The sequence below is a fragment of the Astatotilapia calliptera genome, chromosome 6 (assembly GCF_900246225.1).
Source record: "Astatotilapia calliptera chromosome 6, fAstCal1.2, whole genome shotgun sequence".
In the NCBI taxonomy this organism is placed as follows: Eukaryota; Metazoa; Chordata; class Actinopteri; order Cichliformes; family Cichlidae; genus Astatotilapia; species Astatotilapia calliptera.
This window is the reverse complement of record NC_039307.1, coordinates 13,561,984-13,587,679: the sequence shown is the minus strand read 5'-3', so window position 1 is coordinate 13,587,679 and position 25,696 is coordinate 13,561,984. Positions and strand designations below refer to the sequence as shown.

At 40.7% G+C, this 25,696-nt stretch overlaps 1 protein-coding gene and 1 pseudogene across 1 annotated transcript in view; both read right to left on the bottom strand.

Annotated features, from left to right (window-relative positions):
* LOC113023935 (von Willebrand factor A domain-containing protein 7-like) overlaps positions 1 to 24,855 on the bottom strand; it is a 101,245-nt gene extending 76,390 nt beyond the window's left edge. Inside the window, exon 1 of the mRNA XM_026170417.1 lies at positions 24,708 to 24,855. The gene's annotated coding sequence lies outside the window, so the exon portion shown is untranslated. The remainder of the gene's footprint in view (positions 1 to 24,707) is intronic.
* Positions 14,638 to 23,923, bottom strand: LOC113023936 (von Willebrand factor A domain-containing protein 7-like; annotated as a pseudogene).
* Positions 24,856 to 25,696: the final 841 nt, after the last annotated feature.

Genomic DNA, 25,696 nt, shown 5'->3' with positions numbered 1-25,696 from the left:
GCAGGAGATTAATGTTTGCAGAATTCATATTTGATGGAAGTCTGCCCTTTTCTTTAATTTCCAACAACGTTCTGTAGAAAACTGGTGCTAGAATCGACCAGAATTCTTTGTAGAATTCTGCAGGAAAGCCATCTGGACCTGGAGCCTTATTATTGTGCATACTTATCAGGGCTTCCTGGAGTTCACCTGGTGTCAGTGGTGAATCCAGTGCCATTGCTTGAGTGTCCAATAATTTTGGAAGAGTTATGTTGTCCAAAAACTGATCAATTTCTTTTTTAGATGGGTTTATTTGTGGTGAATACAACGTTTTATAGAAATCCCTGAAAATGTTGTTTATTTGTATCGGTTCATATAATGTGTTCCCAGATGAATCTTGAACAGCACATATAGTTGTTTTTTCTTTATTTATTTTTAGCTGGTTTGCTAGAAATTGACCGGATTTATTACCATGTTCATAATTTTGTAGGCATAGTCTTTGTACTAAGAATTTTGTTTTTTTATCAATTATCTAATTTAATTCTAGTTTTGTTTTGCGTATTTTGTTCAATGTTTCCTGATCTTGGTGGGACGCGTAGGCTTCTTCTAGTGATTTGATGTTTTTTTCTAATTCCTGAATATTTTTGTTTTCTTTTTTCTTTTTATGTGATGAGAAAGAAATTATTTTACCTCTCATCACAGCTTTCCCTGCTTCCCATAGAACAGAAGCTGATGTTTCGGGAGTGTCATTATAGTTCAAATATGAAGTCCACTCTTTTTTAAAATATTTATTAAAGTCTTCATCTTTAAGTAGTGATATATTAAATCTCCAGTTTTTTCTTGGCGTAGTATTATTCTTGTGCATTAGTGTTAAAGATACAGGACCATGATCGCTGACAGCTATAGGGTGAATCTCAGTGTCTGAAATGTCGTTCAGCAGTGAGCTGCTGACCAAAAAATAATCCAGACGAGAGTAGGAGTGATGGACATGTGAGAAAAAAGTATATTCCTTACTGGTGGGGTGAAGGGAGCGCCATGCATCGCAAAGACCAAAGTCGCTCATATATTGTTTGATTATATTTGTGGACTGCCAATTACGCTGAGTTCCCGCTGTATTGAGCCTATCCATGTCTTCATTTAGTCCAAGGTTGAGGTCACCTCCAAGAACAAGTGTGCCATCTAAGTGTTCAGAGAGTGCACTGAAAAAACCGTGAAAGAATGAGGGATCATCAACATTTGGACCATATACACTTGCAATACATAGCTTTTTATCACGTATAGATAGTTTAATGATTAAGAATCTGCCCTCTGGATCTATAACTGTATCGAGTACTGTGAAATTAATATTTTTATGTATTAAAATTGCTGCTCCCCTTTGTCTAGAATTATAACAAGCTGAGAACACATTAGGAAACTCAGGCGTTTTAAGTTCATTCGAACCTCTAAGAGGTCTGTGGGTCTCTTGTAATAGGACAACATCTGCCTGTAGTTTTTTGAGTTGGTTAAATATTTTTAACCTCTTTTCTCTGGAGCCAGCTCCATTTATATTCCATGTAATGAACCTCAGTGTACCCATAGATGTTTGTGTATAACTAGGGATGTATGCTGTGTGTGTCGCTTAGACAGGTGGAGAGAATACGTCACTTGTTCATAAATAAAGAGAAGGAGAGAGAGAAAAAGTGTGTGGCGAGATGCTCCCGGAGTCTGACTTTGTGTATGCATAGTTACTAATATGAGTAGGCTTGGCTTAAGTGTGTGTGTATCTTATATGACTGTGTGCGCTGTCTGACTGATGTAAATGTGCTGCCGTTGAGCGCATGGTGCGTATGTGTCGAAATAAAGGATGTTTGTGGATGAGTGTCGAAGCAGGTGATCGAGGCAGTGAAAGGAATAAAGAAAGAAACCAAGGACAGGGGTGAGCAGCATAAAACCAAAAGGGGGAAAAGAGAGGAGGGGAAAAAAAAAAAAAAAGAGAAGAAAAAAAAAAACAGAAACAAAACGTAAACATTCCAATTAAATCACTGACGGAGAGTGACGGTGTTAATTCTGCTATGAAATCACACTTTAAGATGCGATTTGATACTGGTAAGTTAAACAGATGTTAAGGCAAGTTAGTGTGAGTGGATAGGGAAATGGTGTAGCTGATTCTTATCTGGTGTGAGGTTAATACAGCCACGGAGTGATGTTGGGGTCGCGGTGGAGCTGTCCGTCCACGTACAGCCGGTCCACAGCGATGACAGCGTGGGAGCCCTTCTGGATGAAGCCGCGTCGGATTGGGAAGAGGACCCTGCGTCGTTCCAAGATCTCTTTGGGGAACTGGTCGTTCACGCTGAAGTCCGTTCCTTTTAATTCCCTGCCGCGGCTTTTCACATGTTGCTTTTGTTTGAAGTGGCCGAATTTGGCCACGATAGGACGTGGTCTCCCGGCCGTAGCCCGAATGGGGCCGAGGCGATGTACCCGATCGAAGACGATGTTCTTCACAGTGTCCTCCGGCAGCTTCAGGTGGGTTTTGATGAAGCTTTTTACCGTGGTCTCCGCGTCCTCTCCAGCGGCTTCTGGAATACCAGAAAATACCAGATTATCACGCATGCTACGAGCTTGTAGATCGATAACTGTTTCTTTTATTTTTTTATTTTCTCTATTGAGCTGGGTAACATTATCTGTGAGACATTTCACCGACTCCCTTAGCGTGGCATTTTCAGCAGCAAGCGTTTCCACCTGCTGCTGGCTGTACTCCAGGGATTCTCGCAAGCATTTAAATTCTCAGTGAAGAATCTCCACCAAGGACAGCCTTGCGTCGAAACTGGACAATCGCTTGTCGATTGACTCCAATATGTCGGCAATATCTTTGCCGGCTGGCGATGTTGAGCCGGGGGAATCTGCCGAGCGTTGTCTTTTCGACGACGGCGTCTCAGCTTTGGCCGGGGAAGCTGCACACGGGGTCTTCTTCATCACGAGATCCTGAAAGCACTGATCGATGTAATCTTGGAGAGTCTCTAAACTCTCCTCGTTGTTCTCCAGGGTGTTGGAGATTATTTAGACAAATAGTGTTAGTTATAAGACAATTGATAAGTGTATTTGGTAATGCTGAAGCTTAAATGAATTTGTTCAAATCTAAACTACCATTTGCTTTAATTTTCCGCCAAAATCTCCGGCGTCTGACGTCAGTTACAACATGAGTCGCTTACCTTGTCCGTCACTTCCGTCACTTACTCACCTGCTCCCGCACCTCACCTGCTCCCGCACCGCAAATTTTATTTGTGAAGAAGTTCATGAAGTCATTACTAGTTAACGTTAAAGGGATTGTTGGCTCAAAAGAGCTCTGACATTTTGTCAGCCTGGCTACAGTGCTGAAGAGAAACCTGGAGTTGTTCTTATTTTCTTCAATCAGTGATGGATAGTAAGATGTTCTGGCTTTGCGGAGGGCTTTCTTATAAAGCAGCAAACTATTTCTCCAGGCTAAATGATGATCCTCTAAATTTGTGACATGCCATTTCCTCTCCAGATTACGAGTCATCTGCTTTAGGGTACGTGTTTGAGAATTATACCATGGAATCAGGTACTTCTGATTAGAGACCTTAGTTTTCACAGGAGCTACAGTATCCAGAGTCGTACATAGTGAGGAGGTGAAATTATTAACAAGATAATTGACCTCTGTTGGGGTAGCGTTCAGATAGCTGCTCTGCTCTATGTTGGTACAGGGCATTGAAGATGATAACAGTGGGTGGATTATATTCTTAAACTTAGTTACAGCGCTTTCAGAAAGACATCTACTTTGATAAAGTCTACTCTCCATTGTAATCAATTATTGTAAATGTAAATGTTATCAGGAAATGATCAGACAGGAGAGGGTTTTCAGGAAACACTGTTAAATGTTCAGTTTCTATGCCATGTGTTAAAACAAGATCTAGAGTGTGATTAAAGTGGTGGGTGGGTTCTTTTACATTTTAAGAGAAACCAATTGAGTCTAATAACAGATTAAATGCCATGTTGAGGCTGTCATTTTTAGCATCTACATGGATGTTAAAATCACCCACAATAATTATTTTATCTGAGCTCAGAACTAAATTAGATATTAAGTCTGAGAAATCAGACAGAAACTCTGTGTAAGGCCCAGGTGGACGATAGATGATAACAAGTAAGACTGGTTTCTGAGTTTTACAGCTGGGGTGGACGAGGCTAAGCATCAGGCTTTCAAATGAATTAAAAGTCTGTCTTGGTCTTTCATTAATTAATAGGCTGGTGTGGAAAAATTGCTGCCACACCGCCCCCTCAGCTTGTGCTTCGAGATTTCTAGTAGTTAGAATGACTTGGGGGTGTTGATTCATTTAAACTAACATAATCATCCTGCTGCAACCAGGTTTCTGTAAGGCAGAGTAAATCAATTTGTTGATCAATTAATAAGTCATGTACTAACAGAGACTTGGAGGAGAGAGACCTAATATTTAATAATCCACATTTCACTGTTTTACTCTTTGGTTCAGATGTGGATACTTTATTGTTCTTTCTTTGTAATTGTTTATGTTTAAGTTGTTTGTTGCTGGTTTTTAGTTTGTTTTTTGTCTGTTTGGGAGCTGACACAGTCTCTATGGAGATGGGTTTTTGGGGGGGTAGCAGGAGGAGAGAAGCTGCAGAGAGGCGTGTAAGACTGCAACTCTGCTTCCTGGTCCCAACTCTGGATAGTCATATTTTGGGGGGGTTTAATAAATTTGTCCATATTTCTAGAAATGAGAGCTGCTCCATCCAAAGTGGGATGGATGCCGTCTCTCCTAACAAGACCAGGTTTCCTCCAGAAGGTTTGCCAATTATCTATGAAGCCCACATCGTTTCTGGGACACCACTCAGACAGCCAGCAATTTAAGGAGAACATGCGGCTAAACATGTCACTCCTGGTCTGATTGGTCTTTCCAATGTGACGGTGTTGTCTCTTGTTGCTCCCGGCTCTCTTTCGTTCCCTCTCCTTCCTGCTCTTGTTGTGTGCTACTGCTGTTGCGAGTGTAACTACCGCCCCGCCCCCTCAGCTCAGCGCTGAGCAGAGGGGGGAGGGGCACAAATGTAAGGCTCTGTTTGCCGTCTCTGCTCAGAGCAAACACAAGGGTGACTTGCAGCGTGAAGCGAAAAAAAAGTAAAAGAGAGGGCAGGAGAAGAAAAAACAAAACCCATGGCTCCTAATAAGGAGCCGGCTCGCATCGTTCACTTCAAAGATCCAGCTCTAAGAGCCATTTCGTTCGCCAAGGGCTTCTGAAAAAACTACCTGGGCTTAAGCCCAGTAAGCCCCCCCCCCCCCCCCCCCCCCGCTCCGCTCCCACTGATCTGGGCAATGGTAATTGATTGTTAAAATCCATTTTTATGGTAGTGTTTTAAGCACTAAAGTAAGTATATAAAAATCCTTTAATGGATTTTCTATTCATCATATTGTGGCGAGCTCAGACAAGGAGGAGACGGAGGTATCGTTTGGTCTTGCTTCCCGTGAGCTAGCCAGGAAGCACAGCCGTTTATTAACATTTGCAGAAGAACACCGCCGCTAGCTAACTGCTCAGCGCGGCAACAACAACAACAACGCCTTGCGTCGGGGGCTAGCTCCACCTGCCAGTAACCGCTGCGTAGGTCGAGGGAGCTGAACCAACTGGAGCCGGAAATGTAATCTAGGGCCTCGTCGATCCGCGGCAGCGGGTACGAGTCCTTCTTGGTGACTGCATTGAGACGGCGAAAGTCCACGCAGAACCTCGGGCTGCCATCCTTCTTCCCCACCAGAACCACGGGTGCCACCCATGGGCTATTGGACGGCTCGATCACCCCAACCGCAGCCATCTCACAGATCTTCTCTTCTGCTACCTGCCGTTTTGAGAGGGGCAGCCGGTGTGGGCGCAGACGGATGGGCTGAGCAGAGCCGGTGTCGATGGTGTGCTGGACCAGACTCGTCTGCCTACAGTCTTTGTCACTGGCGGCAACGATGTCCACATTCTCGTCCAGGAGGCACCTCAACCGCTGGCGCTGGTTGACGTTGAGGCCTACGCTGCTGCGCTGCCAAAGGTCATCAACAGCCTCGATGGTCTCGGTCGAAGGAGGTTTGTCGGGCTTAGAGGCTGAGGCTGAGGCAAGTGGAGATGACCCAGAGCCACCGGCATCCGAAATCTGCTGAGCGGCAGCTTCCCGACCCCTGTCTCGTCTGGTCCCCGCTCCCTGCTTTTGGCCGCGCTGGAGGGCGCTATCTCTCTCTGCGCCAAGAGTAATAGCCAGCTTCGCGGTGTCGACGCAGGCCCCCCAGCGGCTCAGCAGATCCAGGCCAATGATGCACTGGTCTTGAATGTCGGCGAGCCAGAAGTCGTGCACCAGCTCTAGATCCTTCACTCGGATCCGCAACGGTTTCTTCCCCCGCATAACAGTTTTCTCCCCCGTCACTGTCATCAGCTGGGTGTCTGTGGGCAACCAACCCTTCACCAGTGGCCCGGATGTTTCAGGGAGCACGCCAGGTCGTATCAGGGAAATGCTAAACCCCGTGTCCACCAGGGCCTGGCATGGCTGGTCCTCAATACCGCAGCTCAGGTAGAGTCCCTTGAGGTGCCCAACTCGGCCCACCACTGTGCATCATCCTTGGAGGGGGGCAGGAAGCCAGAGCGGTGGTCCCCTCGCTACACCGCTCCCTCCTCGTTTCCCTGAGGCTGCGTAGTTCTGGCCTTTGGGGCTGGTGCTGGGCAGTCACGCGTGGCCAGGCTCATCGCACCGGTAGCAGCGGTCGGTCGGGCGACGAGGATGCCTCCGGGGCACCGAGGGTTGCAGCTGGGACATCTCGGCGACGACCCCCGCCTCCCCATCGCAGTCTGCGGCTCTGATTTGGGGGTAGTTTGGGGGGGCGCCTGCTGGTTAGGTCGCGAGGTGAGCACCGGCTCAGCCCTTTCAGCCTCAAGGAGCGCCTCACGGAGGGTCTGAGGCATGGCCAGGCGGACGTGTTGGCGTAGTCGCTCTGGGAAAATCCCTTGCAGAAAAGCATGCAGGCTCCGGTTGGTCAGCTGCTCTCTGCTCTGATAAGTGGAGTGCCGCTGCCCGAATCGCCTCTCGAGTGCCGCGGTGAGGGCCTGGAGCTCATGCTGCTCTGTCGGGGCTAGGTCAAGGAGTATCTGCAGTGCATCTCCCTCTAATGCTAGTGCTAGGTGTGTAGCAGTCTCCTCTTCGCTCCAGCCACTATCTCTGGCGGCCAGCCGCACTTGTGAGAGGTAGGGCTCTAACGGGTTTAGCCCTTTGTATTTCGGTACCTTAACTGGCGTGGTAGGCATAACTGCTCGCGGTTGGGGGCTCGGTGTGTGGGTCGACAGAGGTAGCCCATGAAGCATTGCCCTAGCATCTGTCGCGACGGCCCGCTGCCGTGGTGCGCTCGCGCCATCGGGATCCGTCGGGGGACTTACATGGCAACTCACATCTTCTCTCTTCAATCGCCAGTTTCCCAAGCGGGGAATGTTCTCCTCGACAGCTTGCTCCAGCCTCTGAGTGTCTCTCTCCATTATGGCGAGGGTGAGCTATCCCACTTCTGACAACAATGTGGTGAGCTCAGACAAGGAGGAGACGGAGGTATCGTTTGGTCTTGCTTCCTGTGAGCTAGCCAGGGAGCACAGCCGTTTATTAACATTTGCAGAAGAACACCGCCGTTAGCTAACTGCTCAGCGCGGCAACAACAACAACAACAACACACAGGGCGCCCTCTGACCCCAGAAGGACACACCGTCGCAGCGAGAGGGCGTCACCCGTCACTATGGCAACATAAACAAACATAACTGTACAAACAGAACCCCGAACAGCCCTGACCCGCTACAATATGCTTTTTTATGTGCCTCCCATTTCTATTCATGGTACAAATATGCAGAAGAGTTGCATTGTTTGGTGTGTGATGTGCAGAACAGATAATATATGTCAGTTGTGGGAAAAAATGTTCAGTAGTAACACCTTTCTCATAAATGCTACAGGAAGTAATTAAAACGGCCAGGAATGCAGTTTCAAAAGTGAAACAACAATCTGAAGTAGAAGGCTAACCTCACATTTAACCTTTAATTTCAACTATAAAATTGTATAACTGAACTAATAACCAGAATTACACATATAATAGACATGTATTATCTTATTTAATAGCCCTAACTGAGGGAAACAGAAAAAGCACGAGTTTCTTCAAAAAACGTAAGCATATAATTTAAAAAAAAAACAATCTGAATTCATGTTGTGTCTCAAAATAAAATTAATACATTTCTAAAGACGATAACGTAAACAGAGTAGCGATAGCTATTATTGTTAATACAGGTATTTTTTCAGTCAGCATTTAAAAGGTAAACAAATGACCTCAAGATTGTATTGATTAGAATCTATCAGAGTTTACTGACAGTGGGTTGCAGCATAACAAAATAGCTTCACAACTGTTTCAAATGCTGCTACAGTGATCGATGAAATGACTGATGCATCCTTTGAATTATTTAGTTGTTCTGACCTTTATGTATCTTAGGTATTTTCATATTTGGCATCTCAAAGGTGCAGAAAATTTACACAGAAAAACATAACATCAACTTTTCTAACAGCACCCCATTATAAACTAGAAAGATGTGAGGAGACAAAAACAAATACAAAAATACTGATGGCCGGCAGTGCTACAAAGATTCTACTTCTGCTGGCAGAAGAATCTTAATAGAGCATCTTTTCAAGAGCTTGAATCACATAACGAGACAGTATCGATGTTTCAGAGAGTCGGGACCTCGTTTGTATTTGGTCAGGTGACATTCTTTAGAACCATATGGGCCTTGACACAGGCTTCATGTGGACACGTCCCCTTTGCTTGACACTGAAGCCCCGACAGGACTTGGAGCTTCAGACGTAACATGACTAGCTGTGATATATTCTCTCTCAGTGCAGGTACCATACCTGCTCTTTCTCATTGTGTTGCTTCATAGCCTGTTCAACTTACAAATCAAAGTTAAGGTATTTGATTCATGTGTCACAGATTCATTATCATAATATAATTTCTGTTTGTTCTCTGTTACTTACAAGGTGCAGAAAACACAACACTGATCCAAAGAATGATTGATATGTACAAAGTGTACTCTCCAGTGGATGTTGTCTTAACTACAGAACTAGTAACAGGAGGTGGTTTAGTGACAGTGTCAAGCAATCTAGCCTGCTGCACACATGTCCCCACATTTCCTACACCATCTAAAGCAGTCAGCTCCACTATGTGTGTGCAGCAGGAGGCAGTGTAGTAGTGATGGCAATTCTGGCTCTTTTTAGAGAACCAGCCCTTTCGGCTCGGCTCACTAAAGAGATGGCTCTTTTGGCTCCCAAGCGGCTCTTCAGGTTGTTTTGTTGCTTTAATTAATTTATTATCAACAACAATATAAAATTATGCACAAAATGAACTACTAATGTAAAAAAAATGTTGTTGTTTTTTATATATGTTTATTATATAAATATTCTTTTATTTATTCACACCACACAAAATGTACAAAAATAAATTATAAAATACAAAAAACAACTAGTTAAAATTCAACTGTTAACTATTAAAATTTTCAGATATTTCCTTTTAAACAGATTTAAAATGAAACAACACAAGACACTACAAACCACAACACAATAAAATATTGATTAAAATATGCAAAAGAAAAAGAAAAAAAAAAGAACCCCCAGATCTTTAATTAAGGGAAAGATTGGCATTTAGAAATATTAATATGTGTTTTATCTTGATGGGTGCACAGTTCTCAGGTGCCTGTACATGTTGTTTGTGGAGCCATCTCTATATGACAGTCTTTTCTTGCAGACTCTGCCTTTGTACTGTCAATAAAGTTGAAATGGTTCCAGATTTGGCTTCCTTTCTTGGAGTCACTCATTTTCTTTACCGTACCTTTCTAATGTGACAATGTCATCTCTTGTCGCTCCCGGCTCTTTTTCTCTCGCTCTCCCTCCTGCTCTTTTCGTGTGCTACTGCTGTTGCGAGTGTAACTACCACCCCTCACATCTCTTTTCAGCGCAAACACAAGTCTGACGTGCAGCGTGAAGCGAAAAAAAGTGAAAGAGAGGGCAAGAGAAAGGGGGGGAAAAAAGCATCGTAAACTTCAAAGAGCCGGCTCTAAGAGCCATTTCGTTCGCAACTGACCCATCACTACAGTGTAGGTAACCAGCGTAATATTCTCACCCCCCGCTTCAACCACTGTGCTCATATTCAGAGTACCATTCCCTTGGTGGATGGTTACACTCTCAATGCCAGTTCCATTGATGCCATCAGTGAAATTGGCAATGAACTCCCACTGGGAGGAAGCACAAAGCAATGAAGTGGAGGCACAGGTTGATGTGTTAACTACCTGGCAAACTGGACGGTTAACATCTGTCACCTGGAGACAGAGAAATTAACATGATGAGAAACAGGTTGGGAATGTGCGGTAGCAGTTATTAAAGATAAAAAGAAATGAACAAATCTTTGCATGTCATTTAGATTCAGTTTATCCTGCAACGAATTTCTTGTTAAGTCTCTGTCTTTGTGGTAATGGTAATTGCTCTCACATTTCTGTCTTATTTTAGTAGGCTTTTGCATTTAGTTTTACTTCCTTTAGCTCGTCCTTGATTGTTTGCACTTGTTTGTTTACCCGCCTGTTCCACATTCACCTAATTATTCGTTGCTTATTAATATCCTCAGTTCTCCCTTTGTCATTTTTGTGATATCTTTCTCTGCATTTGGGTCCTTGTCTAGCAACCCATAACAAACAATTTAACATCAGTAATTCACAAGAGAAGTATGACACACACTGTTATTTTTATTTTTGAAATAAAAGTAACAAAAATATGTATTTCCTTTTGATGCATTATGTACGTGATTATTAATTATTACAGAATTAAGAATAATGTTAAAAAAATATTTCATTGAAAAATATCACCTAAGTCCCACCCCCTCGGGACCACCTGAACGCTAAATAAATGAGAATGGATGGAAAATATCACTCACCTTAGCAGTCACAGAAAACCTGAGAACTACATAGTTGATGTCGATGGCAGCGGCGTTTTCTGCCTCAATGGTGAGGGTCACGTCTGTTCCTGATGCAGCACTGGATGGAGTTGCATCAGGAATATGTGTTTGCGTGTCCAGTGGTGATTGGTGTTATTTTGGTCTGACTCCTTAGAAGAACCAGCTCTTACAGCTCCCAAATGGATCAGTCAGTGTGACTTGTATGGAAATGCAGAAATTTTATTGCTAACATATAATCTGCAGTTTTATCATTTATTTCTTATAGCATTTGATATTGTATTAAAGATGTTTATTAAAGCTAATCCCACCATGTTAACCTTTTATTACAGCTATGACTTCACAATCTATTGTGTAAAAGACTTAGAACATAGAAGGCCGCGTACACGCTTATAATACATATACACCAAATATAATCTAGAAACAGGCCTGATTAAAGGCCTGAGTGTATTCAGCAACCTGCTGCATTTTAGTCTACTTGGTAACAGGTGACCAGAGTCAAGGATCAGCCCTCAGAGACCCAGAGACGTCTTTGATCCGTATCTGACGCCATGGGGGTGTACCCCAAAGCTTTAAAAGTGTACTCAAGATGTATTTTTGCCAGAAGACATATGCTGATGTTTCTTCTCCTGTGTTTTAATAAACTCATTGTTTGATTGCACTCGTCTGGGCCTTCGTTGTTTGTTTCACTGCTCTAGATTGATTGATTTCGCGACACTTGGAGCTTTCTATTTTAGTATAATGTTTATCTAGTGTTTTCATAAGAAATGTATTACTGGGTCTTTTGTTTTGCAATAAATGGCGCTTATTTTTATTTGAGTTGCAGAAAGTCGTGGTATACCTGCAGTTCTTTTTTTTGTATTTTTTTTTTTTTTTGTATTTTTTCTTTTGCAAGATAGCACTGCAGTGGTAGAAGAACTTGGCTCAAAACAGGAAACCTTTCCAGAGTCAGTGGATGACATCTGGAAGAGAGAGGGCAAGTTCTCCTCCAGCTGCATAGAAATGCCAGGGGTCTTTTGACGTCTGTTCAGTGTTGCTGTTGACTATGCTCTATTGGATATTTCATTTTGCATGGAAATACTTTGCATTCAGTTTAGCAGTCTTGAAATGCAGTTAGATGCTGCTCCTTTGCATGGTGTGCCCACCAAAATAAAGTACCACCTGTGCCTGCATGGATTTTCTTAGCGTGGGCCTTATCAAAATACAACAGATTATTAGGTATAAGCTGCAATCATTTGGCTTGCAATGCAAAACTTTAATTTCAGTGTGAGGATAAGGCTGTCCATTATATTTTATATATCACATCTTATATTGTGCATTTACTTCATTTCCTACATTTACAACAACAAAATCATTTTTTTCAATTTTTATGGTTTGTTGAATATTGAATTACCATCTAACTTAATTTTATATCTGCAAATTTAACATCTGTTATTTGCAAAAATCTTCTTTTCATTTTCCAAACATTTTTACATTTGACATTTACATTTGAATGAAGCATCATTACCTGTCTGGCAGTCATGGTCATAAAGCAGGAGGGCAGGATGGTAATGCTGGAAAAAAAGAGAAAAAAGTTCAGAGGTGTAACACAACTATGGGCAATTTAAAATCATTAATTAATTAAGATACAAGATGTGCAGCACCTGAAACTACGAATACTGGATGCCCGGGCTGGCATTTCTCCTGCGCTGTTGCTATCAGTGTGTGAAGAGTGGGAGAATCCAACACAATGGGCAGCACATTGAACACATTTTATAAGTGGTCAGAAACTCTTAAATAACTCATGAAAGAATAAAGTTACGTTGAAACCAAAGCACACCATTGTTTTTCTTCTGACATTACCAATATGTTTGATGTGTCACATGGCCCTCTTCCTATTGAAAAAAAACAAAAGTTGTATCCAAGATGGCCGACTTCTAAATGGCCACCATGGTCACCACCCATCTTGAGGAGTTTGCCCCCTCACATATACTAATGTGCCACAAACAGGACTTTAACCCTTTAGAGCCGATCAGAGCGGGAACGCTCTGTTTTGCGTAACTATTTTTAAATCCCATAGCACTGCAACCACGTAAGCTAGCGCAAAAATTATTTTTGCATATGAAACTGGAGGAGTTGTACTTACATCTTATGCCATCAGCTTGTCCTAGGTCACGGTTTCCTTCCACATAAAGCTTTGCAAAAACTGCATAAAAACCGCTTGCAGGAACAAAAACATAATATTCCAGAAACACGCTTTACCGATCCGATCAGCTGTTCATAACACTTCCTACGTTGGAATAGACGTCAGCGCGAACTTTTGCATTTCCGCCATTACCTGCCCGAAACCGGAAGTGACGTCATTTGTAGTCTTTTTTGCGATCAGGGCCTCAGGGCCTATACTGGTCTTTTTAAAAGTTATCTTTGACTTTATGACTTTCTGCTTAGGACTCATATTGCACTGCTGGAAATAGTTTATTTTGATGCATATGCTGCTTTTTTGCAAATTTGCAGTATAATATTTATTTTCGTTTTTCCTGCAGTATATAAAAATTGGTGTATTTCAAAAATAAAACTATGAAGACACTCAAAATAAATTTCCTGTGGTGGGAAACTATTTTGTGCAACTTTTTTGTATTTACAGTTTTGAGGGATAAGCCTCTTAAATTTCTCTAACTACAAATATATGTTAAAAAATCAAAAACGATTTTCAATTTTTTTGTAGTTTATTGCACTTTTTTGCAATTTATGTAATTACTATGCACTTAATGAATACATATTATTAAAATCTGGGCTATAATGGTTGTATTGATGTATAGCAACTTGAAATGCTCCCAAAAATGGCTCCACAGCATGTAAAAATATAATATAAGCTCTGGCGGACTTGGTTCTATGGTAGGTCTTAAAGGGTTAATATCACCAACCATTCCCATGTTATTACGGTGTATCCATATAAATGGCCCACCCTGTATATTGTATTTGTGCCCTCTTTCTTTCCTTTCATAGTTGTGCCTGTTGAGCTGTTTTGGAAGCAGCTTGATCATATGGTATGGGGAAAGACTCATCAAGCCAATCCAGCTTCTGGGAGATGCTCCAGGAAGCATAGAGTGAAATCTCATCAAATGACCTTAAAAAGGTCTCCCAGGCTGTAATCACTGCAAAACGCTTTTTTTTTTTTTTTAAATGACAGCAAAATTTGGTGAACACATTCGTTATTTGGATTTAAATCATTACCAACTACTACTAACTCTGAGTCAGCATGCCCAGTTCATTACATTTCCTATTCATCGTAATTTCATATGTTTTCACGGAAAACAATGGAATGTAGAAATTATACCAAATATCTGGTAGTGTTTATTTGTAGAACTTAGGACTTTTATTGTTATTGTACAGTTGCTTGCACAGTGAAATTAGGTAGCAAGACAGAGGTTGTTGCATATAAATCACAAAACTGCAACATAAAAACTGCAATTTATTGTAATTTTGAGTGCAACATTGTATTCTGTTAAAATTACAGACATTGCCTAATGTCTTATATTCTTAATGAAGTATTGTAAAATACAATATTGTAAAATAAAACATTAAAAAAAAAATTCTAAATACGTGCCAAATCTTTAGGTCCTAAAGAAGATTACTCAAAGTCAATGCTGATGTGCCGATAATTGCAGGTCTTAGTATATGTATTTTTTTTTTTTTTTATCAGTGTTTTGCTTCATAGCCAGCTCAGGTCAGCAGTCAAGGTCACTTGACCCATATGTCACAGATTCACAAATTCAGCACAATTGGCATTTCTTCTCTGTTACTTCAAAAGTACTGAAAACACAACACTAAGCCAAAGAATGGTTGATATGTTCAAAGTGTACCCTCCAGTGGATGTTGTTTGAACTGCAGTTGTAGTTACAGGGGTCATTGTCGTAGGAGGAGGTGTGGTAAGCACTCTAGCCTGTCCCACACATGTCCCCACATTTCCTACACTATCTACAGCAGTCAGCTCCACAATCGGTGAGCAGCAGGAGGCAGTGTAGGTAACCAGGGTAATATTCTCACCCCCTGCTTCAACCACTGTGCTCATATTCAGAGTACCATTCCCTTGGCGAATGGTTACACTCTCAATGCCAGTTCCATTGATGCCATCAGTGAAATTGGCAATGAACTCCCACTGGGAGGAAGCACAAAGCAATGAAGTGGAGGCACAGGTTGATGTGTTGACTACCTGGCAAACTGGACGGTTAACATCTGTCACCTGGAGACAGAGAAATAAACACGATGAGGGAAAAAGGTTGGGAATGTGTGATACCAGTTATTAAAGATAAAAAGAAAAGAACATAATCAAATCTTTGCATGTCAGTTCTCGTAAAGGTACTGTCACGGTTCTGGGTCCGTTGGACCCAGTATTTTGAGTTTATCATGTTTTGGTTTATTTCTGCTTCATGGATTGTTTTCTTCTCGTGATGATGATGATGATTATTATTAGTTTCTTGTTTCTGTTTATCCGTGCTTAAGGATTTGTTCTCAGTTATATCTCACGTTTAGTTTAGTTCAGATTCCATGTGTCATTCTGTCTGTCTCTCAGTATAAAGTCTGCATGCTTGTTTAGTAATTCATGTTTCCTGTTTTATTGTGAAAGTCTTTGTCTTATGTTAGTGTGTGCAGCTTAGCTCCCCCGTCTCGTTAGCCCTGATCTCTCCCAGCTGTGTCTCCCTCCTGTTGCCGATTCCCCCGTTACTACCCTGTGTATATAAGCCCTGTGTTTTCCCATGCTCAGTGTCGCGTCGTACCATCAGTTTTTGCCTGTGTGTTCTTGGTCTCAGTGTTCCGTCCTCACTTTATGTTTGTTTTCCTGCCAGCAATAAAGCTGAGGTTTTTTGAGCTACATTCCATTTACCGAGTCCTGCATTTGGATCCTCATCTCTGCCTGCCCGCACACAGAGCCTTGACAGTTTCTGTCTTTGTGGTAATTCTTCTTACATTCTTGTCTTATTTTAGCAGGCTTTTGCATTTAGTTTTACTTTATCTCGTTCTTGATTGTTTACCCGCCTGTTCCACATTCACCTAATTATCCTTTGTGCATTAACATTCTCAGTTCTCCCTTTGTCATTTTTGTGATGTGTTTCTCATCTGTATTTTGTTATACATAAAGGTGTTTTAGTTTGTTCAGCCAGTCTAGTGAGTCTACATTTGTGTCCTTGTCTAGCAAACCATGACAAACAATTTAACATCAACAATTCACACGAGAAGTATGGCACATAAAGCCTTACTTTAACTGCAAGACAACAATATCGAATCGCATGTAAAACCTATCTATCTTTAATTTGAAATAAAAATGACAAAAATCTGTATTTCTTTTTGATACATTATGTACGTGATCATTAATTATTACAGAATTAAGAAGAATGTTGAAAAATATTCTAACCATCATCACTCACCTTAGCACTCACAGAAAACCTGAGAACTACATAGTTGATGTCGGTGGCAGCGGCGTTTTCTGCCTCAATGGTGAGGGTCACATCTGTTCCTGATGCAGCACTGGATGGAGCCGTTAGGGTCACGGTGCCATTGGCTTTACCACCACTGCCTGCTACAGTAGTAACACTGCTGGGTGAAGTGGAAGTATAACTGCGGTCATTGCTGACTCGCACTGTAAATGTCTCAGTTGCAGAGTCAGTTATAACTCCATCAGTAGTTGCGGCGACTGAGAAGGGGATGGAGATAGTGGTGCCCGGCTCGATGTTGGTATTATTGGCTTCAGCCTGGACAAGAAGAGAGGGAGAGAGGAGCAGGAGAATGAAAACATTATTTTTGACATTGTTGACAATAATATGTTGATGCATAATGACATGACTTCACACTGAAAGAATCACAGTAGGAATGTCTAATGTTTATGATTGTAGACTTATTTACGTAGATGGCTATATGATATAAAGTAAAAAAAAAACACAATAAAAATGTTTCAGTTTACTTATGGTGACATTAAAGATTCTTCAGAAAGCACACATTAACTGTTCTCACAGTGACAGAGATGCTGGAGGTCTTGATCTGTGTGGACGCTTGTCTCTGGAAGCTGCTTGAAGTGGACCTGGAAGTGGAGCTGCTGGCCTCTCCTTTCAGGATAAGCACAAACTCACCTGCTGGGATTCCACTAAATGTCACCAGGAAATCGCTGCTTCCTAATGACTGCATGAGAGAAAAAGCAGCAACATGCATTGTCAACAGATTAACAGTAACCAAACCAAACAATATATGACTTCATCCTTACGGCAGGGTAGGGCGAGTGCGAGGACTATTTGTGGATGTTGCAGGACATTCATGTATTTAAGGTTTGAAAATTACACAATGTTTTAAATTCACACAATTTTAATTAAGCTCTGAAATGCCAACACTATCTCTTTACTATAAGTAATATTATAATTTCAAATAAATGCTTATTCAGTTCACTGAGGTTTATTCACAGCTCGTGATTTCTACTGGACCAATGAACACCATATTTTTTTCTTTTTCAGTCACTGCGTTGTAGATTTGCTGGTGACACTTGGGATTAATGCATGACTCCAACTTCAACTAAGCCTTATCTGTCAGATAGACGGCCTCACACCTGCAATGATCCTTTGACCTCTGTCGGACCTGAGCTGTCAAACAGTGTGACTTCTGTGACCTTTACTGTTTCACTTCCTGTCACAGTGATCAAGAAGCTGGTATTACCACCTGAAAGAGAGGTGAAGAAAAAAAGTTAACTAAATGAGTATCAGTATGACATGCCCTTTAAGCGAAACACAACCTGCACAAATAAAAAAGGTAAGCTGTAGGACAGAATAGTTAAGTTTGGACTTTACTGACTGTAACATGATGTAGCGTAAACCTTTGGGGCACAGAGTAACTTTTTCAAGACAGATGATTGTTGCTGTTGATTAAAAGATGACTCTTTGGACAGTGTAGAAAATTGTCTACCACAACAGAACTTTACAACTATAAAAATGAACAAACAGTCACAATAAAAGTAGCCTGACCTGAGAGAGGACGTCCTTCTTTTACACTGAAGTCCCCATGGGCTCCCTCATGCTCTTCGACAAGGTTATAAATGAAGTCCACTGAACTCTGACCTGATACACAAAATAGATCAGAAGGGATGGAATATGTATGTTCAGAAGTAGAAACAGACCTAGTAAATACATTTTTTTCCTAAAACATTTCATGTAACTCAGAGCCTAAAAATCAGCTTCCATAATACTGACCTGTAACCTTAACTAGGTAAGGGTTACTTGAGCTAACACTGAGTTGCCATAGGCCCGTTTCATTATCAGTGTTGAGGCTTAAACGACGCAAGTTTCCTGCTGTGGTGACAAATGCCAAAGGCCCACTGGACTGACTGGAAGTCTGAGATACACCTGGAGGAGAGGGACAAACAATTATAAAGGTGTTTTCAACATGACAGTGTAAGAAGTAGAAGTTTAATAAAACAAATGCATCAAATAGAGCCTTAGAATTAAAAGCCTGAACCATGAAATACTCAGCAGAAAATGTGTTTCGTGAACCTTCTCATTAAATTAAAAATAAACAAATAATATGTATATATATACTATAAATATTCAATATAGTATAATAATATACTATATGCATTCAATTTGCATACATGAGCTTAAATTTCTATCATATTTGCTACAGGGTAAACAGACATTTATGATGACAAAACCTGTGGAGCTGGTGAGGCTGAAGGTGAGAGGTGAGTCTCCTGTGATGTAAGCTGTTACATTATTTAATGAACCATCAACAGTAAAAGTAAAATGATCAGGCCTTCCAGGGTTCCTTGCTGCCTGAAAAACTGTCACCTAAGAGAAAAAGGAGAGAAACATCACATTTACTCACACAGTGTGATCTTCAGTCAGATATGATTCTCTTGATTGATGTCTTACCACAGCGCTGGCTGATGAGTCTACTATAACACTGGTAGCCAGAGAGAGTTCTGACTTAGTGACCTGAATGGCCTGACCTCCAGAAGCTTCAGCTAGGTCTTGGTATAACTGGACAGCAGATCGACCCATTACACGTGGAGCCACACCCTGAGAGGTTCTGCGGCGCCGTCGACCTGCTGCAAAGCCTGTGAGCATGAAAGTAACCTGCAAGCATGAGGAAAAAAATCTTAAAAGTTAGGACCACAAGCCTAAGTGGAAAACATTTATTGATAATGAAGATGAAAGATGAATGATAATCAATGAGCTAGGCCAGAGGCAGCAGCTTTCAGGCCTGGCAGCCTTGACAGACGATGAAAAACATGCAAAGGAAAGGAGGTTGGAGCACAGAAAAAAAACACACATACAGATGTGTGGGGAACCTGTTTAAAAAGTTTGGTCCCTCCGAACTTCAGATAATGTTCTTCATTTCAAGACAAATGTTATACAAATTATCAGATGTTACATGCCAAAAATGACATTTTTTAGAGCAAGGATGATACAAAGTTTACTCTTACCTGAGATTTGGTGCTCTCTATAAGAGCAATAATGGTGTTTTTCAGGTGGGCGTCTTTAGCTGGAGCATCAGTGAAGAGAAAAATCTCAGAGAAGGGTGGAGCTGCTGTCAGTGCAAGCTTCAATATTATTTGTATGAAAGACAGGACAAAGTATCAACAATTAATAATTAATAATAATAATAAAAAATACAGTCTGAGTGAAAAGTTGCATTTCTGGCCACCTCAACTACACGTGTTTAATAATAAAAGGTCATTCTGAGAATACTGTGTCTATACTTTTTCTATATCATTTTTTTTCTCCCAAATCAAATATGATGTTTTTAAACTTTTGTCTAAAGTAGAAAACAGTTTGTTATGTTGTTAGCACCTGCAGTCCAGACAAGGCCATTTCTGGGGTATCTCCTCCTCCATCCGCAGTCAAACTGTTGATCTTTCCTTTGAAGATGTCTGCATTAGATGTCATAACTATCGGTCCAAAATCTGCACATAGAATACATAAAATAAAATAAAAAATGTTCAAAGTGACACATTTGCTCTTTTAAAGATTTGCTACAAACACAGCTGCTATTATATTCTCATTCATATGGAAGACTAAATAACAAAAGAAATTGACTCCCAAATTAAGTCTATAATAATGTATTAATTATTAAGATTATTTTCAAACAACATCTTTTCTACATAACAAAGCACAAATTCACCCAGTAAATGATCTACCTGGGTCATTGAAAGGTACCAATATGTAACCGGAGGGTTCCTGTCCTGTTCCTCTTTTTCTGTCAATGATCTCAAAAGAAACCCTCTTTGCCTCATCAATTTCATTTCTCATACTTCCTGTTGTGTCTATGACAAAACACAGCACAGGAGACTGGGAGAGACCCATCAGTCTGTAGAAACAAACATGATAAAAAACAACAACAAATTACATATTTTCGTATTATTAATCTGGTTTCTTTGAAACTATGGTTTCATTGATGCTTAATTCATTAGCAGGGAAAAATACACTTATTAGGAACACCTGTTTAACACAACTATCTAACTATCAGGTCACATTGCATGAACCCCATGTATTTAGACATGTGAACATGTCCAAGATGATCTGAAGTTTTAACCAAGCATCAGAAAAGGAGAGGAAGATTTAAGTGACTTAGAACGTGGCTTAGTTGTTGCTGCCAGACAAGTTGGTCTGAGTGCTGCAGAAAACTGCTGATGGACTTTGATTTTGCCACATAACCATCTCCAGTGTTTACGGAGATGGTAATATCCAGTGAGCTGCAGTTCTCTGGGTGAAAATGTCTTGTTGATGTCAGACGTTACAAGACACCAGTGGCCAGAGTGCTTTAGGTGAATAAGAAAGAAATAACCACTCACTATGTAGAAGACCATCTCTGAATGCACAACACCTTTAACCTTGAAGTAGGCTATCTACAGCAACAGAAGACAACAGCGTCTGACACTTCTCTGTCAGCTAAGATGAAGCTTATAAAAAGGCCACTAGAAACTGAAACAGAAACGGAAAAATATAGCTCCATGCACAGAAATACCTCAGACAAACTAAAAATATTGTCCCCCCCAATGTAAATCTAATCTAAAAATGATTAGCACGGGCATGCTTTCGTGTTTATTTTTTATAAAAATAATGGATTGCATTTATATAGCGCTTTTCGGGACCCTTCAAAGCGCTTTACAACACCAATATTCATTCACTCTCACATTCATGCACTGGTGGAGGTAAACTACAGTTGTAGCCACAGCTGCCCTGGGGCAGACTGACAGAGGCGAGGCTGCCATATCGTGCCATCGGCCCCTCTGGTCATCACCAGCAGGCATAGTGCCTTTCCCAAGGACACAACGACCGAGACTATCCGAGCCGGGGCTCGAACCTACAACCTTCCGATTACAAGACGAACACCCAACTCTTGAGCCACGAGCATGTGCTGCAGCTCCATTCTCCCCACATTTGTTTCCTCTTGTGTGACACTTGAGAGCTAGCTTTACCTCATGAAGTTTGTGTCTCCAGCCACTAATCTGATGTCCTCCAGAAGCTCCATGGTGGCACGAATAGCCAGATTAGCTGCTTCATTGTGACGGAAGCCATGACTGGAATCAAGTGTATCCTTATTGATCCCGCCCACTGGATCCCTCCTGCTTGTGCGATCAGCAGATCCACCGTGACTGCATTTACCTTTGAACAGGGATAACATTTTATCATATTATCAAGAGATATTGAAAACATACAAAGACTTTATCATAACACATCAAAAGAGATGATTGCTCCAAGTTACCTGTAGGTTTTGATGAGGAGATTAGGTTAAAGTAGCCTGAAGTCAGAAGTCCCTGGTTCAGCACATCAGGCAGAATGTTGTTGGTACAGTTCTCTCCTACGCAACTTCTGCAAGTTGGAGTATTTTGTCCTGCAGAAATATCAAATAACAAAGAAAAAAATATTGATTTATATTTTGAAAATAAACATTACAAATACTACTACAAATTTAATCTAGATCATATTTAAGCTGGAATTTTCATCTTTCAGGAGGGCGCCTACCTGCCAAGTTCTTAAGAGGTTGGTCAGGTCTGATCAGAGCACTGTATGGAGCTTTATTTCCCAGCTCCACCCAGTTACTGTGGCTGTAGAAGTCCTTCGTATACAGAAAATGAAAACAAATTTAGAATATCACCTTTGCGTTTTGTTTTAATTACACAATGCTGTCATCTAGCAGTCTTAACAAATTAGCAGTAAATTAAGTATCGGTACCTGTAGAGTGTGACAGATTTGCCCTAGAGACCACCTCCCTCGGATATAGTTTTCTTTCTTAGCATGCGCCTTCACCACAGATGCACCTTATTATTAAAATACAACAGATTAGACACAAGCTGCAATAGTGTAGCCTGCACTGCAAAACCTGAATTACAGCATTACATCACCAGTCTTTATCCACTCAAAGCAGTGTTACAGTGTGTGTGTGTGTGTGTGTGTGTGTGTGTGAATGTTGAAGATGTTATTCTGCAAGATTTCTGATTGAAGTTGGCAGTTCCAACTGACAAACAAGTCTTGCTTGTTGAGTACTGAAGTAATCTGTAACATCACTTTCCTTCCCTAGATATAGAACTTTCAAGTATGTAAGACTTTTGTGGGAATTGCTACAAACCTTGTTGAAATGAGAAATGTTACAAAAATTCTTTCTAGATTTCAGTTTTTGTTTTTTGATTTTCTGTTATTTACCAAACCCTAATTCTAAACACTTTTCTTCATTAGGCTGTTGAATTCTATAGATCTGTATTCACATGAGTTAGTTATACATAGTATAACATTATTATTTTCATTATAAAACTATTATTGACAAGCTTTGAGGTACCTTCTGTGATGATATCCCGTCCTTCCTGTTGAAGGTCTCATCGTCAAAATGGCGTGCCGCACTCAGGAGAAAAATCGCGTCCACCGCTGCATTGCTGAGGTACATAGTAGCAATGGCAGTTTCAAACTTGATGGTGGAAACGAAAGATGTGAAGGTATCCATAGACGAACAGGCCCTTTGCACCTCGCCAGCTGACAAGTTGTTATCAATCTGGAGACAATAAATTTGTATATTACAACTCCTTAAATATGTTATTCGCATGTTAACCAAAATTGGTACTAAATATTGCGCTAAAGGTAAGAGTAGTCTTATCTCATCATCAGCAATTATGACCAGCAAAGTAGTTTGTGTGTAATATAGTACATAGTAATAAAGTGCAGGTCCCACTGGTGACACCACTAATTTTGATAAGAGGCCACTGGCAGCAGTGTGGCCTCTGTTGACTGGGCTTGCTTGAGCACAATCCAACAGAATCTTTGTCATTATGTATGCAGATGGATGTATCAAAGTGACACCAACATGAATAGTAGGACACGAGGTTTTATAGCACAACACTGAACTGTACGAAGAAAAATGTAATTCATGTTGCGTCTGACTGATGTATTTCTCCATTTCTCTATTCTTTAGTTAGTGTTAAACAAAACGCAAAGCCAGGGGTGTAATTTCCAGGGGGGTTATGACCCCGCCCCAATAATCAGACCCAATCAATATAACCCCCCCAATAAACTTATGAATTATCCTACATAAATAGGCTGTTGATTTTCTTTACTCATTTCAGGTATTACCAGCAAAATAGTTGCATGTTTAATCGTCTGGGAATTTACCCAGATTTATTTGCTTATTTAGACAGAGATTTTGACCCCCCCCCCCAATGTTCAGCACAAAGATACGCCGATGCACAAAGCACAGATGTATCACTGTTCTTGCTGTGTTTCTTTGTAAGTCTAACTCACAATCAGATTGAAGTCCAGTCCTTTAGAAGCAGCGATATCTTGGCAGACCTCTGCTGTCTTTCGAAGGACTGCTATTCGTGTGATTTCACGGTGGGTGAAAGAATTCGAGTTGAAGAGTGGTTTAAAGCTATGAATAAGACCTGGGAGGGAGAGGACCAGCACCACCAGAAGCATGACTGACTGCCTGGTAGTCATTATTGAGCAGGAGGGTAGGATGGTACTGCTGAAAGAAAAAGAAATCCTGATGTGAATGTTTACACTAGTTTTATGTTGGTCTTAGCAACATAATTTTTTCTGCCAGAAACCAAAAACAATATATCTTGATGCATGCCCAATCATCCAGGTAAGTAAATCCCAAAAGGTTGTTTCTGTTCATCTGGATGTAGTATTTTCAGTGGGAGAATAGTTTTGTGAATCATCCAAGTGACTTTGTCGGTATCAGCTGACTGCAGGTTTCCCCAGCCTTATAAACAGTACATTGCACAATGACTGAAACTAGCACCACTGAATGAACAATGGGCTGTGAGGTCAGTTCCTTGATCATTAATATACCAATTGTCACGACCATTCTCATCAATGGGCATGACAATTTGAACAGAATCAACTTTTTGGGACAAAAAGAATATGATCAAGCACAGAGACTGCCTTTGCAATTAATGTAAAGCAGTGCAACCATTACACCCATGAGAAAGAAAGAGAAGTAAAAGTAAGTGGAAATAAGATAAATCATGTTTGATATTTTATTAAACAGCTTAATGCTATTAACATCAGCACTACATCATATGATAATATGATTTTACACTGGACCTCACATTTTACTTAGATGTAAAATTTAAGGGTTGACAGAAATGCATTGGTCATTTACTTCCATTCATTAATATTGAAAATAATATAGAAAAAACAAATGGGATACTAGGAAAAAAACAGATGGTACAACACATGTTTAAGATGCCAAAATAATTCTATGATACACTATAGAAAGGTTTCACTGTCCATCTTACCTGTGTGAACCGTTCTTAGGTCGTTCTTAGGTAGTTTTGTCGGATTCAGTCTTTAGAACTTCTTCAGTGTGAGACTTTGTTTACTCAAGTAGATTATAGTCTATAGTCAGATGTGTGTTTTCTGTTTCAACTCTAGGCTGTATCTGAGTGTGCTTTGTGTGTGTGTGTGCTCTGAATCATTCCTCTTACATTTGTGCCTCCCTTAAGCTGATGAATTCCATAGAACACCCACACATACTGGTTTTGTTTTATCTGTGCATCTTAGTGTGACATCAAGAGTATGAGTAAAATGACACAAATTGTACCGGTTGCTAATCTGTCACTTATCTAAAACCTAGATAAGGAATCTAAGAATCCCATGAAACTATGAATATTATTTTTAGTTACAGGAACATTCGAGTGTATAACCTGTTTGAGTATGGAGTTGAATATAGTCTTGTTTAAAAGTGTAAAGTAGGTGTGGGATAAAACAAATTATTTCACTGTTACTTATTATCTGTATTATCATTGTATTAATTAACCTTGCATTAAGTCATTATTGCATTAGAACCACATAACAAGCATTGCATTAAAGCATTTATTGGAGCTGTTGATATTACATTAAAGTGTGCATTTTTTGGTGGTTATTTTGAGGAGCTGTCTGGATGAGGCTATTTGAATAACCAGGTTATTCATTATTATCTTTTATTCGTTTATATTCTTTTTTATTAAGCTTTGAGTAGTGGCATTTAATTAAAACATTTATTTATTCAATATATACATATATAGTTTTATTTAGATTGTTACACATATGAGAGTGGCCTCTGTCTGGTTGTGAGTTTTAGTAGGCGAGGTGAGAGGTGAAACAGAGGGCCTGCAGAATTGACAGTTTTGTTGCAGAGCATGCATCTGAGGTTTTGGAGAAGCAAGAGCGAGATGAGCTACATGAAGCACCTGGTTTGGAGGCGAAGAAAATGTTATTTTCAAACTGTGCCAAAAGTCGTTACCAG